Below are 17747 nucleotides of genomic sequence, written 5' to 3' on the forward strand. Positions count from 1 at the left end.
CTCCCAATAAAAAAAACGCAGAAGGGGGAGGTACCTAGTTGATCTCACTGGAGCTGGTTAGGCAGTGGGCGCAACCTACGGAGAGCAAGCCGAAGAAGGGTGGGGTGTCGCTTCTCCCAGGAAGTACAAGGAGCTAGAGACCTCCCTCCCCCAGACAAGGGAAGTAGTGAGGGGCTGTGCTACCTGCCCCAGATACTACACTTTTCCCATGGATTTTTACAATCTGCAGATCCGGAGATTCCCTCGTGTGCCTACATCACCAGGGCCCTTGATTTCAAGCACAAAACTGGGCGTCTATTTGGGTAGGCACTGAGCTAGCTGTAGGAGGTTTTTTTTGTATCCCAGCCGTGCCTGGAACCCCAGTGAAACAGGAGAACCCTCTACTCCCCTGGAAAGGGTGCTGAATCCAGGGAGCCAAGTGGTCTCCCTCAGCAGGCCCTACTCCCACGGAGCCCAGCAAGTTAAGAACCACTGGCTTCAAATTCTCACCGCCAGCACAGCAGTCTGGGGTCAACCTGGGATGAACAAGCTTGGTAGGAGGAGGGCATCTGCCATTACTGAGGCTTTAGTAGATGGTTTTCCACTGACACTCCTGAGGAAACTGGGCAGTTTAGGCTGGGCAGAATTCACCACAGCACAGCAAAAGTGGCTGTGGCCAAACTGCTTCTCTAGACTGCTACTCCCTGGATAGGGCCTCTCTGCAGGAAATGCCGCAGCCCCAGTCAGGGGCTTACAGATAAAACTCTCATCTCCCTGGGACAGAGCATCTTGTGGGCAGGGCAACTGCAGGCCCAGCTTCAGCGGACTTAATCTTTCCAGCCTGCTGGCTCAAAAGAGAGCAGCTGATCCTGACCAGGGTGTTCTGCCCGCACAGCGCACCAGTTCTGCTAAGGCTCAGTCTGCCTCCTCAAGTGGCTCCGTGACCCCTGGGCCTCCTAACCGGGAGAGACCTCCTAACAGGGTTCGACAAATACCTTATACAAGAGAACACTGGCTGGCATCAGGCCAGTACCCCTCTGGGGTGAAGCTTCCAGAGGAAGAAGCAGGCAGCAATCTTGGCCGTTCTGCAGCCTCCAGTGGTGATACCCAGGTGAACAGGGTCTGCAGTGGATCTCCAGCAAACTCCAGCAGACCTGCAGCAGAGGGGCCTGACTGTTAGATGGAAAACTAACAAACAGAAAGCAACAACAACGTCAACGAAAAAGACCCATACAAAAACCCCATCCAAAGGTCATCAGCCTCAAAGATCAAAGGAAGATAAATCCATGAAGGTGAGGAAAAACCAGCACAAAAACTCTGAAAATCCTAAAAGCCAGATACCTCTTCTTCTCCAAATGATTGCAACATCTCTCCAACAAGGGCACAAAGCTGGATAGAGAATAAGATTGACAAATTGACAGAAGTAGGCTTCAGAGGGTGGGTAGTAACAAACTCCTCTGGGCTAAAGGAGCATGTTCTAACCCAATGTGAGGCAGCTAAGAAGGTTGATAAAAGGTTACAGGAACTGCTAACTAGAATAGCCAGTTCAGAGAGGAACATAGATGACCTGATGGAGCTGAAAAACACACCACAAGAACTTTGTAAAGCATACACAAGTATTAATAGCCAAATCGATCAAGCATAAGTAAGGATATCAGAGATTGAAGACCACCACCTTGCTGAAATAAGGTGTGCAGACAAGATTGAAGAAAATAGAATGAAAAGGAACAAACAAAGCCTCCAAGAAATAGGGCATTATGTGAAAAGACCAAATCTACAATTTAAGTGATGGGGAGACTGGAACCAAGCTGGAAAACACACTTCAGGATATTATTCAGGAGAAGTGCCCCAACCTAGCAAGACAGGCCAACATTCAAATTCAGGAAATACAGAGGACACAACTAAGATACTCCATGAGAAAATCAATCCCAGGACACATAATCGTCAGATTCTCCAAGGTTGAAATGAAAGAAAAACTGTTAAGGGCAGCTGGAGAGAAAGGTTAGGTCACCTACAAAGGGAAGCCCATCAGACTAACAGCAGATCTCTCTACAGAAACCCTACATGCCAGAAAAGAGTGGGGACCAATATTCAACATTCTTAAAAGAATTTTCAAGCCAGAATTTCATATCCAACCAAACTAAGCTTCATAAGCAAAGGAGAAATAAAATCCTTTCCAGACAAGCAAACGCCGAGGGATTTTGTCACCACCAGGCCTGCCTTGCAAGAGCTCCTGAAGGAAGCACTAAGTATGGAAAGGAAAAACCAGTACCAGCTACTGCAAAAACATACCAAAATATAAAGACCAATGACCCTAGGAAGAAACTGCATCAACTAATGTGCAAAATAACCAGCCAGCATCATTATGGCAGGATCAAATTTGCACAAAACGATATTAACCTTAAGTGTAAATAGGCTAAATGCCCCAATTAAAAGAGACAGACTGGCAAATCGGATAAAGAGTCGAGAACCCTTGGTGTGTTGTATTCAGGACACCCATCTCACGTTCAAAGACACACATAGGCTCAAAATAAAGGGGTAGAGGAATATTTACCAAGCAAACAAAAAGCAAAAAAAAAGCAGGGGTTGCAACCCTAGTCTCTAACAAAATAGACTTTAAACCAACAAAGATCAAAAAACACAAATGGTAAAGGGATCAATACAACAAGAAGAGCTAACTATCCTAAATATATATGCACCGAATACAGGAGCACCCATATTTGTAAAACGAGTTCTTAGAGACCTACAAAGAGACTTACACTCCCATACAATAATAATAATGAGAGACCTTAACAACCCACTGCCAATGTTAGATCAACGAGACAGAAAATTAACAAGGATATTCAGAACTCAAACTCTGCTCTGGAGCAAGTAGACCTAATAGACATCTACTGAACTATTGACACCAAATCAACAGAATATACATTCTCCCCAGTGCCACATGGCACTTATGCTAAAATCGACCACATAATTGGAAGTAAAACACTCCTCAGCAAGTGCAAAAGAACGGAAATCATAACAAGTCTCTCAGACCACAGTGCAATCAAATTAGAATGCATGATTAAGAAACTTACTTAAAGCTGCACAACTACATGGAAATTGAACAGCCTGATCCTGAATGACCCCTGGGTAAATAACAAAATTAAGGCAGAAATCAAGAAGTTCTTTGAAACCAATGAGAACAGAGACAATATACCAGAATCTCTGGGACACAGCTAAAGCAGTGTGAAGAAGAAAATTTATAGCATGAAGTGCCCACATCAGAAAGCTTGGAAGATCTTGAATCGACACCCTAATATCACAATTAAAAGAACTAGGAAAGCAAGAGCAAACAAATTCAAAAGCTAGTAGAAGACAATAAATAACTAAGATGAGAGCAGAATTGAAGGAGATAGAGGCACGAAAAACCCTTCAAAAAATCAGTGAATCCAGGAGTTGGTTTTTTGAAAAGATTAACAAAATAGATGGACCACTACACAGACTAATAAAGAATAAAAGAGAGAAGGACCAGGTGACACAATAAAAATTGATAAAGGCAATATCACCACTGGTCCCACAGAAACACAAACTACCATCAGAGAGTACTATAAACACCTCTATGCAACTATACTAGAAAATCTAGAAGAAGTGGATAAATTCCTGGACACATACACTCTTCCTAAACCAGGAAGAAATCAAATCCCTGATTAGACCAATAACAAGTTGTGAAATTGAGGCAGTAATTTATAGCATACCAACCAAAAAAAAAGCCCAAAACCAGACGGATTCACTGCTGAATTCTACCAGAAGTACACAGAGGAGCTGGTATTTTTCCTTCTGGAACTATTCCAGACAACTGAAAAAGAGAAACTCTACCCTAACTCATTTTGTGACGTCAGCATCATCCTGATACCAAAATGTGGCAGAGATACAACAAAAAAAGAAAACTTCAGGCCAATAGCTCTGATAAACGTTGATGTAGAAATTCTCAATAAAATATTGGCAAACTGAATCCAGCAGCACATCAAAAGGCTTATCCACCACGATCAAGTTGGCTTCATCTCTGGGATGCAAGGCTGGTTCAACATGTGCAAATCAGTAAATGTAATCCATCACATAAACAGAACCAATGACAACCACATAATCATCGCAATAGGTGCAGAAAGGACCTTCAATAAAATTCAACATCGCTTCATGCTAAAAACTCTCAATAAACTAGGCATTGATTGAACATATCTCAAATTAAAAACAGCTATTTATGACAAACCCATAGCCAATATCATACTGAACGGGCAAAAGCTAGAAGCATTACCTTTGAAAACCGGCACAAGACAAGGATGCTCTCTCTCACCACTCCTATTCAACATAGTATTGGAAGATCTGGCCAGGGCTAATCAGGCAAGAGAAATAAATAAGTGATATTCAAATAGGAAAAGCAGAAGTCAAATTGTCTGTTTGCCTATGACATGATTGTCTATTTAGAAAACCACATCGTCTCAGCCCAAAAATTCGTAAGCTAATAAGCAACTTCAGCAAAGTCTCAGGATACAAAATCAGTGTGCACAAATCATGAGCATTCCTATACACAAATGACAAGCAGAGAGCCAAATCATGAATGAGCTCCTATTCTCAAATGCTACAAAGATAATAAAATACCTAGGAATATAACTTACAAGGAATGTGAAGGACCTCTTCAAGGAGAACTACAAACCACTGCTCAAAGAAATAAGAGAGGACACAAGCAAATAGAAAAACATTCCATGATCATAGATAGGAAGAATCAATATTATGAAAATGGCCATACTACCCAAAGTAATTTATGGATTCAGTGCCATTTCCATCAAGTTACCATTGGTTTACTTCACAGAATTAGAAAAATACTGCCTTAAATTTCATAGGGAATGAAAAAGGAGCCCGTAGAGCCAAGACAATCCTAAGCAAAAAGAACAAAGCTGGAGGCATCACACTACCTGACTTTAAACTATATTACCAGGCTAAAGTAATCATTACAGCATGGTACTGGTGCCAAAACAGACATATAGACCAATGGAACATAACACAGACCTCAGAAATAACATCACACCATCTGATCTTCGACAAACCTGACTGAAAAAAAACAATAGGGAGAGGATTCCTTGTTTAATAAATAGTGACGGGAAAACCGGCTAGCCATATGCAGAAAACTGAAACTTGACCCCTTCCTTACACGTTATACAAAAATCAACTCAAGATGTATTAAAGACTTAAATGTAAATCCCAAAACCATAAAAACCGTAGAAGAAAACGTAGGCAATACCATTCAGGACGTAGGCATGGGCAATGACATCATGACTAAAGTACCAAAAGCAATGGCAACAAAAGCCAAAATTGACAAATGGGATCTAATTGTACTAAAGAGCTTCTGCACAGCAAAAGAAACTAGCATCAGAGTCAATAGGCAACCTACAGAATGGAAGAATATTTTTGCAATCTACCCATCTGACAAAGGTCTAATATCCAGAATCTACAAGGAACTTAAAGCAAATTTTCAAGAAAAAAACAATCCCATCAAAAAGTGGGCAAAGAATATGAACAGACACTTCTCAAAAGAAGACATTTATGCAGCCAATAAACATGAAATAAAGCTCATCACTGGTTATTAGAGAAATGCAAGTCAAAACCACAATGAGATACCATCTCATGCCAGTCAAAATGATGATTATTAAAAATTCAGGAAACAATAGATGCTGGTGAGGCTGTGGAAGAATAGGAATGCTTTTACACCATTGTTGGGAGTGTAAATTAGTTCAACCATTGTGGAAGACAGTGTGGTGATTCCTCAAGGATCTGGAACCAGAAATACCATTTGACCCAGCAATCCCATTACTGGGTATATACCCAAAGGATTATAAATCACTCTGTTATAAAAACACATGCACACATATGTTTATTGATGCACTGTTTACAATAGCTAAGACATGGAACCAACCCAAATGCCCATCAATGATAGACTGGATAAAGAAAATGTGACACATATACACCATGGAATATTATGCAGTCATAAAAAAGAGTGAGATCATGTCCTTTGCATGGACATGGATGAAGCTATAAGCCATCATTCTCAGCAAACTAACACAGGAACAGAAAACCAAACACCACATGTTCTCACTCATAAGTGAGAGTAGAACAATGAGAACACATGGGCACAGGGAGGGGAACAGCACACACTGGGGCCTGTCATGGGGTACGGGGAAAGGGGAGGGAGAGCATTAGGACGAATACCTAATGCATGTGGGCTTAAAACCTAGATGACAGGTTGATGGATGCAGCAAACCACCATGGCACATGTATACCTATGTAACAAACCTGCACATTCTGCACATGTATCGTGAAACTTGAAGTTAAAAAAAAAAAATTTAGGCCGGGCGCGGTGGCTCAAGCCTGTAATCCCAGCACTTTGGGAGGCCGAGGCGGGTGGATCACGAGGTCATGAGATCGAGACCATCCTGGTCAACATGGTGAAACCCCGTCTCTACTAAAAAATACAAAAAATTAGCTGAGCATGGTGGCGCGTGCCTGTAGTCCCAGCTGCTCGGGAGGCTGAGGCAGGAGAATTGCCTGAACCCAGGAGGCGGAGGTTGCGGTGAGCCGAGATCGCGCCATTGCACTCCAGCCTGGGTAACAAGAGCGAAACTCCGTCTCAAAAAAAAAAAAAAAAAAAAAATTTAAGCATTAGAAAATAATGGCTGGGCATGGTGGCTCACGCCTGTAATGCCAGTACTTTGGGATGCCGAGGCGGGTGGATCATGAGGTCAGGAGTTCAAGACCAGCCTGGCCAAGATGGTGAAACCCTGTCTCTACTAAAAATGCAAAACTTAGCTGGGCGTGGTGGCAGGCACCTGTAATCCCAGCTACTCGGGAGGCTGAGGCAGGGAACTGCTTGAACCCAGGAGGCGGCGGTTGCAGTGAGCCGAGATCACGCTACTGTACTCCAGCCTGGGCGACAGAGCGAGACTCCGTCTCAAAAAAAAAGAAAAGTATACACCTTTTTATCAGCATTCTTTTACACTGTCTCTTCCAAGCTAAATGTAAAAAAAAAAAAAAATGACGTTATAAAAAGACCAATTTATTTAAATATTGGAATGATTATGAATATAGTTATCACGAGGTCCTAAAATGCTGTTTCATATTCATTATGGGGGTTAGTAGTGAAAATGGATACTTATGTCATAGGATGTTTTACATTGAAAGACTTGTATCATACATGAAAACATGGATATAGTCATACATAATGCATGCAATCAGATGATCAATTCATAATGTCCTTAGTCATATCTATTGTGATGCTGAACAATAATTAAACGTTCATTTAGCATTTGACACATCTGACGCTCTGCTGAGGTTATGCTAAAAGACATTTTTTTAAATTGATGAAGATAGTATGTTTGACAGAAAAAATCAATGTAAGTGTACCTATCAAGGGACAGGCAATGCTTTTAAGATGATATGGGTAAGGAGCACTCAGGGATGTATACTTGTGACACATTAAAAGCATCCTTTCCAGTAGTAATATCATTTGGCAGAATTATTTTAATGGCCTGTGATCCTGTTTCTATGATTCTTTTACCAATTACCTTGACTGTGTTTTCAAAAGATGCTTTAAGTTTTGGGTTCTGGTGTTCTAACTTCAGTATCTCACAGTGACTTCCTCTGACCTACTCACTTGCCACCGCCAGTGTCTTAGACCATGAATTGAACCTTAGACCATGAATTGAATCTTATGGAATTTTGGCACTGTTTCTAACCAATCCTTTATCATGCTAACAGTACCTTTATTGTTGTTTTTGGCTAAATTAATAGCTGAACTAGATATTTGCATGTTTTATCTAATAACTTAAGAAAGTGCTTTACCAATGTAGTGACAAATGTTAGCAGTCATAGTATTAATGCTATATAACAATGTTTAAGGTGTTAAATTGAAGCACTTTAATATTTAAACTCGAGTTAGATTGAAAGCTACTCACTCAGCAAGCATTTTAAGGATTTTATGGTCATATTTTAGGGTCATCTGTGGGACTTTTGTAACAACAGTAATCACAAGAATGGTGATTATGATGGTGATGATGATGACAGCTCACATTTATTGAGCTCATAGTGTATGTCAGACTCTATTCTAAGGACTTTACATGAATTAAATTTATTTAATCTTTACCAGAACCTTACGAGGTAAGAACCATCCAATTTTAGAGATGTAAATACTGAGGAACTAAGCAGTTAAGTGACTCGCCCAAAGTTGGAAAACTAGCAAGTGTCAAAGCCAAAATTGGACCCCTGCGTTTTTTCATGCCTCAGATTGAGATGGTAAGATTTGTCTTACCTTCTGCCCAGTATTTGATTAATAAACCTTATGGAGCTTCACAAAAGTAATATTTTCATTAAGTGTTGCTGATCAGTCATGATCCATATATGCAGAGGACTACAGAGTGTGCAATGATGATTGATTTTTCTACTGAAATTCTTTATTTTCTCAAATGAAAATCTTTGTCAAAAGAGTGAATCAGGGCCGGGCTCAGTGGCTTACACCTGTAATCCCAGCACTTTAAGAGACCGAGGTGGGTGAATCACAAGGTCAGGAGTTTGAGACCAGCTTGGCCAACATGGTGAAAATCCGTCTCTACTAAAAGTACAAAAATTTCCCAGGCATGGTGGCACACGCCTGTAATCCCAGCTATTCAGGAGACTGAGGCAGGAGAATCACTTGAACCCAGGAGGCGGAGGTTGCAGTGATCTGAGATCAGCCCATTGTACTCCAGCCTCAGTGACATAGCCAGACTCTGCTTCCTCCACGCCACCCCACACACACACAAAAGAGTGAATCAGCATGGAAATGAAAACGTTCTAGTGTCTTTTCTCGTAATTATTTTTTATATCCATCCATCCGTCTATCCATCTGGAACTCACTGTGTGACCAATACTGTAATAAGTGATAAGAATATAATAGTAAACAAGACATGGTCCCCTTTTCCAACAACTTAATTGAACTCAGGAAGAGAATAGAAACCCATTTATCCTTGTTGATTATATATTCACCTGCCTGAAGGCAGATTAACTCTGAAGGAGTCAACCAGTTCTGCAATTCAGATTGTAAGAATAAATTTTACTTCAAAATAGAATTTAATTTGCTTAATTTGTTTCAGTCTGTTTTCAGATTAGCTTGGATCTAATTAATGCATTAGCTACTATTAGATAAGGAGTGCTTTTCTCTGTTCGCTAGTTTTGCCGAAAGGGAATGACTGACAAAATCCAATATAAATTTAAGATACAAAATAGTCTATTTTCTATGGCAATGTATCTTTAGAAAGGAATGTATAGACTTTCTGGGTGTTTCAAGATAATAAAATATTCTAACAAATGTTCTTACAAAAAATATCTTTTGAGTAGGATGCTCATTCTGTTGGCCCAGAATTAAGTGGACTATTATGTAAGCCTTTGCATTATTTCAATTTTTATCTTTTATTTTTTAAACAATCATGAAAAGATGTTTTTGATATCCTTCTCCCAATAATGTAAGACAGTGGTGAGTTCTTTTTGTCATCATTTTAAGGTTTGTTTTTCCCCAGTCTTTATCCATAGGTAATGTTTATAGGTCTTCATTTGCATTTATTGCACTTAACTTTTCAAAATATGTTAGTCTTTCTATGTTGCTACATTTACTACGTAATCATTTTTAATTATTCTGAATCCTGATTCAAATTGATGTATGAAACGTCATCAGTCTTCTATAGAGCACAAAGGCCTCAAACCTTTCTTTATTATACATAAATTTTACATTTTCTGTCGTTAAGTATGTACTTTGTATCTCCTCCATTTGATTATTTCCTTTTTTTTTAGATGTACCAAGATCTGTAAACATTTCTCTACTCTTCAGTTGTCTAGAAAAATTGTTTTCCAGGAAGATTATATCAATGTATACAGTCATCAGGAATAAAGAGGCATATGAGTTTCATCATGGCCTCAAAAACAGTAGTTTTATTGTATTTTATGTTACTCTGACTTCCAAAGAGGGATAGCAACAGCTGCTCATAAAAACAAACAAATGCACAAATTCAGTAAAATGTACAAGTAAAAACGAGACATTTTAAAAAACTGTGCCAATAAATATAAAGTGGTAACCTTTTTGTTATAACTTAAATTCCTATGACTCTGAATGAAAAATAATATTTTCCTTTTTTAATTAACTTTGTGACTTCATTTGTGAATTGACTTCATATGTCCTTGGTCTATTGATTGATTAAGATAAAATGTTTAGCTCTTTATGTAGCTTGAATTGTTTATATAACAAATGTTTGTTGTGAATGTTTCCCTATTCTATTTTAATTATAATTAATTATAATTATCAGAAATTATAACTATGACTTGACATGTTTGTATGTTGAAATAGTAAGGTACTTCCCACTTATTCTCACTTAATTTTTATGTGAAATAATTGTCATTTTTGAATAATATATGCTAATTGCGTATCAGAACTGATATTTGATACTAACTCCGTTTTATTATTAGGACCATTTATGATCCTCCTATTAATGAGTTTAGTGGAAGTCACTTCTTAATTAGTATAGCTTTTAGTATATCTTTTAGACATGTCATCTTTACTTTCATTTCTGTTACAGGAAAATGTCTCGTGTTACATGACATGCCCAAAGCTAGCAATTTCTCAATTAAAAAATGTATTTTCTGTTTTGTTTTTTCCACTATTGTATTTTCCCAGGATTTGTTCATTCTGCCATTTCACAAACACTGTGTGTTTTTATGTGGTTATAACAATGATGAGACACTGACTAATGAAATTAACATAGACACATGGAAAGTATTTTACGGTACTGGCGTAACAAGAAACTAGTTCTGGGCCATGATTGAGACCGGGAGCTACTGAGGTTCAACAGTTTCTATTCCACAGAGTGCCATTTTGTCCCAAATGATTGATGACATTCTCTTTCCCTATTCTCCACAAATTATAAGAACACTGTTGCAATCTAGAGCTTCTGTAGATACTCGCTTCATTAAGCATGATCCCAAAATGTCATTTAATTTATTTCTTAGATTGAATGTCTCATTAAACTCTGATGAGGCCAGGAGCTACTTTGGGCTGGACTTGTTATGAAGCACTCTTATCTTAAAATTTTGTTCTGTCCCTGTTGGCAAAGGAAATGGACATGACAGTGAAATCAATGCACAGTGCACTTTATCTTTGACAAACTGAAATATTGTTTTACTAAAATAGGCCCATGGGGTAGGGAGATTAAAATCACATATAAAGTTGATCAGCATAAAGAGTGAATATACAAACTTATGCAGTCGTTGGTGTAATTTTATTTTGTTTAAACCCACTTTGCCTCATTTGGACAAACATAACCCATCTACTTGATTAAAGAAGATACTGACCTCCCCCAGCCTCATTTGAAAAGAAACGTTTTCTTTTCAGTTATAAGAAGTGAATATATATAAGATGAAGTGAGGGCATGAGTAACGTTCTATCAATTTTTAGTAAAAGATATATCTCAATAGCTGTGTTATTAACCTTATGGAACAGGTTTGTGTCAAAAGAAAAAAATAAATAAACTAATGATATTTTTATTTCCCTGTTAGTTTCCGTTGTAGAATCAGGAGCGTAGTCATAGATTAGTATAGGTGGGAAGTGGAAAAAAGGAGATGATTCCTTCAGTAGACCAAGGTGAAAACAACATTCCCTGCAAAAGAGGAATTTAGATGTTGGCCAGCCCTAGGTCATGCTGGGCGTTGGAGTGTAATTTTTTGTTGCTTTCTTGGGTTTGGGATCACCATCTTGCAACTGATTTTTCTCTCCTGGCTCCTGCATCCTGCTACGTTGCCACCCTGCACGCTGAGAACATTAGTTCCACCCCTGTGTATGCTTCCCCTCATTCCGCCCCAGAATTTGCCAGCTCTTCTTTGATCTTTCCTGAGTCTTTATACGGCATATTAGAGAGCTGCTCCGCAGTCTAACAATTTGAAAATCAGTAGTGTCATCTAGCATATTTTATACTGTTGCCTAAGATGTCTTGGGTTTGAAGCTTCTCACTTTGCTGCCTGATCAAATTTGCAACTTTGAAAATTGTCCTTGTGTACAGGGTTAATATCAGTAGTTTAGTATGAAAAAGAAATGACTAAAAATAACAAAACAGACACCTGTAAATAAAACAGTTTGCCTAAAGAATTGTCAGTCTACCTCCATGTTTGATACCAGGATAAGAAAAGAAAATCTGAGACCATTTCAATATGTATTTTGCTAATATCTTGGGATTTCACCTTTCCATGGAATGATAAACTTTAGTTCTAAAATCATTAAGAATTGTTCATGTTATTTGAGACAATATGGTATGCTCTTCTTTATTGTGCCTTCCATTGAAAATAAAATATCCCTTCAGCATCTAAAGTGCCACTTGAATTAACACTGTGAAATAGCAACAGGAGTAGATAAAACTGTCAGAAAATGACTGGGCAGTGAGACAATTATTGCAGTTTATTTTATCAGTCTTTATTTCAGAGCATGTAAAAGTAAGTAATGATTTTGCGTCTCCATTTTGTGGGTTATTTGAGAAAAAGATATGTTAGAATCTTTTGGTTTGTGTTTTTGCTATAATCATAAGCTGCATGGCCTGCAATGCCTGATTTTTGCTCTACCTTGTTTAAATAGCTTGGTTTATTTTTTATTATATTAATTTTAATGTAGCCTCAACCAAGATCCTGTTCTTACCTTTCTCACTAAAAAACAAGATAAACTGTATAGTATTAAATCCTGTGAATCTTAGGGTTTTTTTTTGTTGTTGTTGTTGTTTTGTTTTTCAAATTGTGGTTACTAAAAGATAAAAGCAATGTTGGGTGAGTCACATAGAAGGAACTGATTTTTATTTCTTCCTTTACAAGTAACTAGTTATGTGATATTAGGCATGTTTATAACTTCTTGAGACATTAGTCTCCTCTCGTAAAATAACTGATTGTCAAATTTGTTCTATTTTGGGTATTGCTAAAATTAAATGAGGCAATCTGCATAAAAACTATGCTTTTTCCATACTCAGGAATATGTGAGATTTATCACATTTATGTAGCTTTTAAAATTTGTATGTAAGAAGTCGTTGGTTAAATAGTTGAAGTTTTGGGTATTTTTATCATTATGTAACCATTATTATGGTTTCATTTTGTGTATATGCTTCAAAGGAATGGATGATATGTGTAGAAAATGTAGTTTCGGTTTCTGGAACTTAGAACTGTTTTTAAAATGTGGAAGTCACATGAAGATTTGATAATAGATCAATGTTCTGTTCTCTATAGAAATTACATCATTATAGGAAAAGGAATTGCACTTGTTTTTCTTGTTTGAGCATATGAACTTTAACAAGGCAACCTGAGACTAATTTCTAAGATATGAGATGAAAATATGTTAAAATAATAGACATATTTCAGACTCTGACTTCAGTCGGAAACATAGATCCCATTTTTATTTCTCCAAACCAGAGGAGAAAAGACTGCTTCTTTCCTGTATTTTTCCCTTTCTATGCTATTCTTCATAGTCTCTTAAAAATGTCTCTGTTTTCACTTGTTCCCAAGATTAAGAAATGTATTATTATTGAAATGTTAAAATATGCACAGTATGTCACATTTTGATGTTAATATCATCCAGAGGAACAGCTAAGCCAGTTCTTTATTTCCTATCAAATTGCTGTTAGTTACCAAAGCCAACTAAATACTGTTATGTGTCATGTTTTAGAATTGTGCTTTGCTTTATCATATACTAAGATGCAGCAAATACTGGTTTACGTCTCTTAGAAATGGTTCCAAAACCATGACTACATTAAATATTAGTAAAGGGCTGAATGTACTTAAGCAATATACAAATGCACTCTTGATGTACTATAGAGAATAATTTTGTTAAAGTGGTTGTATTTTCATTTTTATAGGGTCATTTGAGGAACAGCTATTAAATATCTATATATCAGACACTTTTGAGAGTATACATAAGTTTGTGTAGTACCTGCCATTCGGTATCCTACATGTAGTAAGGGAAACAGAAATCTAAGCAAGTAAACTACAGTAATTAACCTCAGGGCTATGGAGTACAGTGGACATAGCAACCAACTCTGCCTGTTTAAGTCCAGGAAAGCTTTACTGAGCAGCTGGTTTTGATCTTGATATTTGAGGATGAGTAGGAAATTGCCCAGTAAAAAAGAGTGTAAGGGCAGGGAATTGCATGTGCAGAAAAACGGAGTCGTGAAAGGACCCTAACATCCATATACTAGGGAGTAGCTAATTGTAGGAGCAGAAAATCAAATCGTTTCTACTTAATAACTTGGCCAATCTTCTGTTCTAACATTCCATAAATCAAACTTGTATAATTGTATTATTTGAAATTGTCCAATTGTACAATTTGAAAATGACGTTTTCAATGAAAAGTAAGAACAAAAAGTATCTGTTTTATCTGTGTGTGCATGTGTATATAGTGTTAAAAGTTATAATGTTAACAGGCCATGGTGTTATGCACCTGTATTCTCACCTGGTTGGGAGACTAAGGCAGGAAGACTGCTTGAGCCCAGGAGTTTGAGGCTACAGTGAGCTACAATCATGACACCATACTCTAGCCTGGGCAAGAGACCTCATCTCTAAAATTTTTTTTTTTAAGTTGTAATGTCTTCATATTTAGAATTTTCTTAGAGTCTTCCTTTAAAAAAAAATTGATCCTAAATTTTAAAATGATGAGTATAAACTTGAGTATTGATTTTTCTGTTTTCCTTGAGTTATCCAGAATTTTTTTTTCTACAATAATAGGTACAGTTTAGATAAGAAATGCTTAACTTGGTCAAATTTTAGAAATTCCAGTAATGAAAATGATAAGTCTCCTATAATCTGGCTTAAGGAAAAAATCCCCTGGTATTCAATTTATATACAGCGTGCAATCTAGATGAATAGGTTTAGGTTTTGTTTGGTTTTTAATAACAACATGCATGAAGGAAATATAATGATTTCATCAAATCTGTCTCCTTCTGAGAGACAGTAGCCTACTGGTCTGCCTCTCAGGATCCTTCTAACATCGTTTTCTTGGATATTAGGTGGTTTGGTTTCATTGAATCTCAGCAGTTTATTGCTTTAGAGGCCTTTTACTGAGTTGGGTCAACATTCCACATCGAGGAGATTTTTCTTTATAGTCATGCAAGAATTCAACTGTTATTAACAGTGATATGAATCATTTATGTACACTAAGAAGGAAATAGGTTCCAGTTGTTTCAAAAACTATTAATTTCTAGTTCTAACCATGGGTAGCTTTGTGAAGTGAATTGTATCACTGTCTGTGGAAAAGAGAAATGGGAATTAAGTTCTTTGCTCGCCATCAGCCATGTCATATTGAAGATGAAAGTTAAGGAGATAAATCCTCCACTCAGTTTTCTATCATTTATCCAATAGGCTTTCGTATGCTCCTTTAGCCATGAGACTGCAAGGTGGTGTGTGAACCTCCGCACTTTATATTAAAGTCTGTTAGAGAGCTAATGGGAGTTTGGCTACTTGTTTGTGCCATTAAGACAGCAGCTACCCTTTGCTGCCTGAGTTGATTATGTTCCAGTAGTGGGAAAAAAAAATGTATTTACCTATATAGACACTCATGAATATAAACATATCATTCATACACTTACAGAGAACATGCATGCAAGTACTGTTGACAGTGAGGAAAAATTGTAGTTTATAGCTCACCTACTTTAAAATGCTTTGTTTCTAAAGATACAAGTATGAAATTGATCCAGTATGTTCAGCAATCTTGTGATCAAAATTGCTCTGCTTTCCTTATTCGTGTATCAGTTAACAACCCTTTCTGATAATGTCAGACTTATTCACTGGCTTCAACTGTCAAAAGAATTTTAAACTAACAGCTGATGTATCAGTCTAAGGACTGGTAGATTGACTTGAGAAATGTTATTTATGGTGTTTCTTAACTATAAGAAACTAGGTATTCTATTATATAAATACAGATACTGTTGAGGCCTCAATTAATGAATCTTCTGTGGGAAACATCTTTTAAAATGATGGTTCCTGTTAAATATATTTCTTGTACACAGGAGTGTCATATAGATTATAGATAAAATTGTTAACTCATGCTACACATTTTCTTTGTTTTTATTCTTCATTATTTTTGAGACAGTGTCTCTGTCTTGCCCAGGCTGGAGTACGGTGGTATGATCACAGCTCATTGCAACCTGGACCTCCTGGGGTCAAGAGATCCTCCCACCTCAGCCTCCCGAGTAGCTAGGACCACAGATGCGCACCACCATGCCTGGCTAATTTTTTTTATTAGTGTTTATTTGTTGTAGAGACTGGGTCTCCCAGTGTTGCCCAGGCTGGTCTCGAGTTCCTGGGCTCAAATGATCTTCCCACCCGGGCCTCCCAAAGTGTTGAGATTACACAGCATGAGCTACCACACTGGGCCATATATTTTTTTAAGAAAGCAGGATATTTTTGGTAAGAGAAGAAGATGAAAAGTCTTTTATGTATTTAACAGGTTCTTCTGAAAGCAAGTCATGGAGAAAGGAATATAATTATTTCAATAGAAAAATTATGAAACTCTGCTATATTTTAATATTTTAGGGACTTATATGATATAAGCATACATACACTTACTATTTTTCTTTCTTTCTTTTTTTTTTTGAGATGGAGTCTTGCTCTGTTGCCCAAGCTAGGGTGCAGTGGCACGATCTTGACTCACTGCAACCTCCATTTCCGAGGTTCAAGCCATCCTTCTGTCTCAGCCTCTTGAGTAGCTGGGATTACAGGCATACACCACCATGCCTGGCTAGTTTTTTTTGTATTTTTAGGAGAGACGGGGTCTCACCATGTTGGCCAGGCTGGTCCTGAACTCCTGACCTCAGGTGATCTACCTACCTGGGCTCCCAACGTATTGGGATTACAGGCGTGAGCAACCATGCCCAGCCCTTATTTTTCTTTTTATTTTTTTTCTTTTCAAAATATTGAGAAAATGGAGTAACACTTACTATTTTTCTCCTAGGAAGTAATACGGGAAAATTGAATGTAAATTGTTGACTCTGAAGTGTGGGGATTATTTTTGTTGTTGTTTCTGGGAAAACATAAACAAAAGAAGTTGAATAGATGTTATTTTGTACTTTAGAAAGTTTGAAAAGTAAAGATAAGAAAGGAAAATTATACCTATATCCACTAAGGTTTATAAGTGCTATTGTTTTCAAAAAATCATATTTTAGAGCCACATTTTCATTCTTAGGAATTCTCAGGTAAAATGATAATAACATTTATTGAATAAATATGATTAAATACACTAGCTTCATATGTTCCTTTCTTCAGTACTATCAATAATATAAAATAAATGGAAGTGCAGCACTGAAGAGAAACTACCCTAGCGAAAGTATATGCTTCCCCATAGTTGTGGCTTCATTGTTTTCCCAAGATAGACTTTTCATATTTCTGCACCATCATTTTTCATCTTACTCACCAACTGCATATCTTTTATAGGTGTCAGAATGATTAGATTTACCATCTGCAAAATACTCATCGTTGAGAATTATAGACCACTTAGAAGATTGGCAAGGACAAGTTAAAACTGAAAATAGGCCTCTCAACAGGCATGCAAAATCATGGCAGTGATTTAGTAAATTCTCAGCGATATTTCCTTTTCATGATAGGAATGGGGGGACAGTTTATATTTTGAGATTCTTTGCAGAATAAACACTGGGAGCAGAAAATTATACCTACGTTTACTGCCAAGCTACGTTTGTTATATC

General features: G+C 37.5%; 1 protein-coding gene across 9 annotated transcripts in view; it reads left to right on the plus strand.

The window, feature by feature from the left end:
• Positions 1 to 17747, plus strand: part of DIAPH2 (diaphanous related formin 2) — a 916386-nt gene that overhangs the window by 522569 nt on the left and 376070 nt on the right. The gene's annotated exons all lie outside the window — the stretch shown is intronic.

Source organism: Sapajus apella, unplaced genomic scaffold (assembly GCF_009761245.1).
Source record: "Sapajus apella isolate SASKATOON/1434 unplaced genomic scaffold, GSC_monkey_1.0 scaffold98, whole genome shotgun sequence".
Taxonomy (NCBI): domain Eukaryota; kingdom Metazoa; phylum Chordata; class Mammalia; order Primates; family Cebidae; genus Sapajus; species Sapajus apella.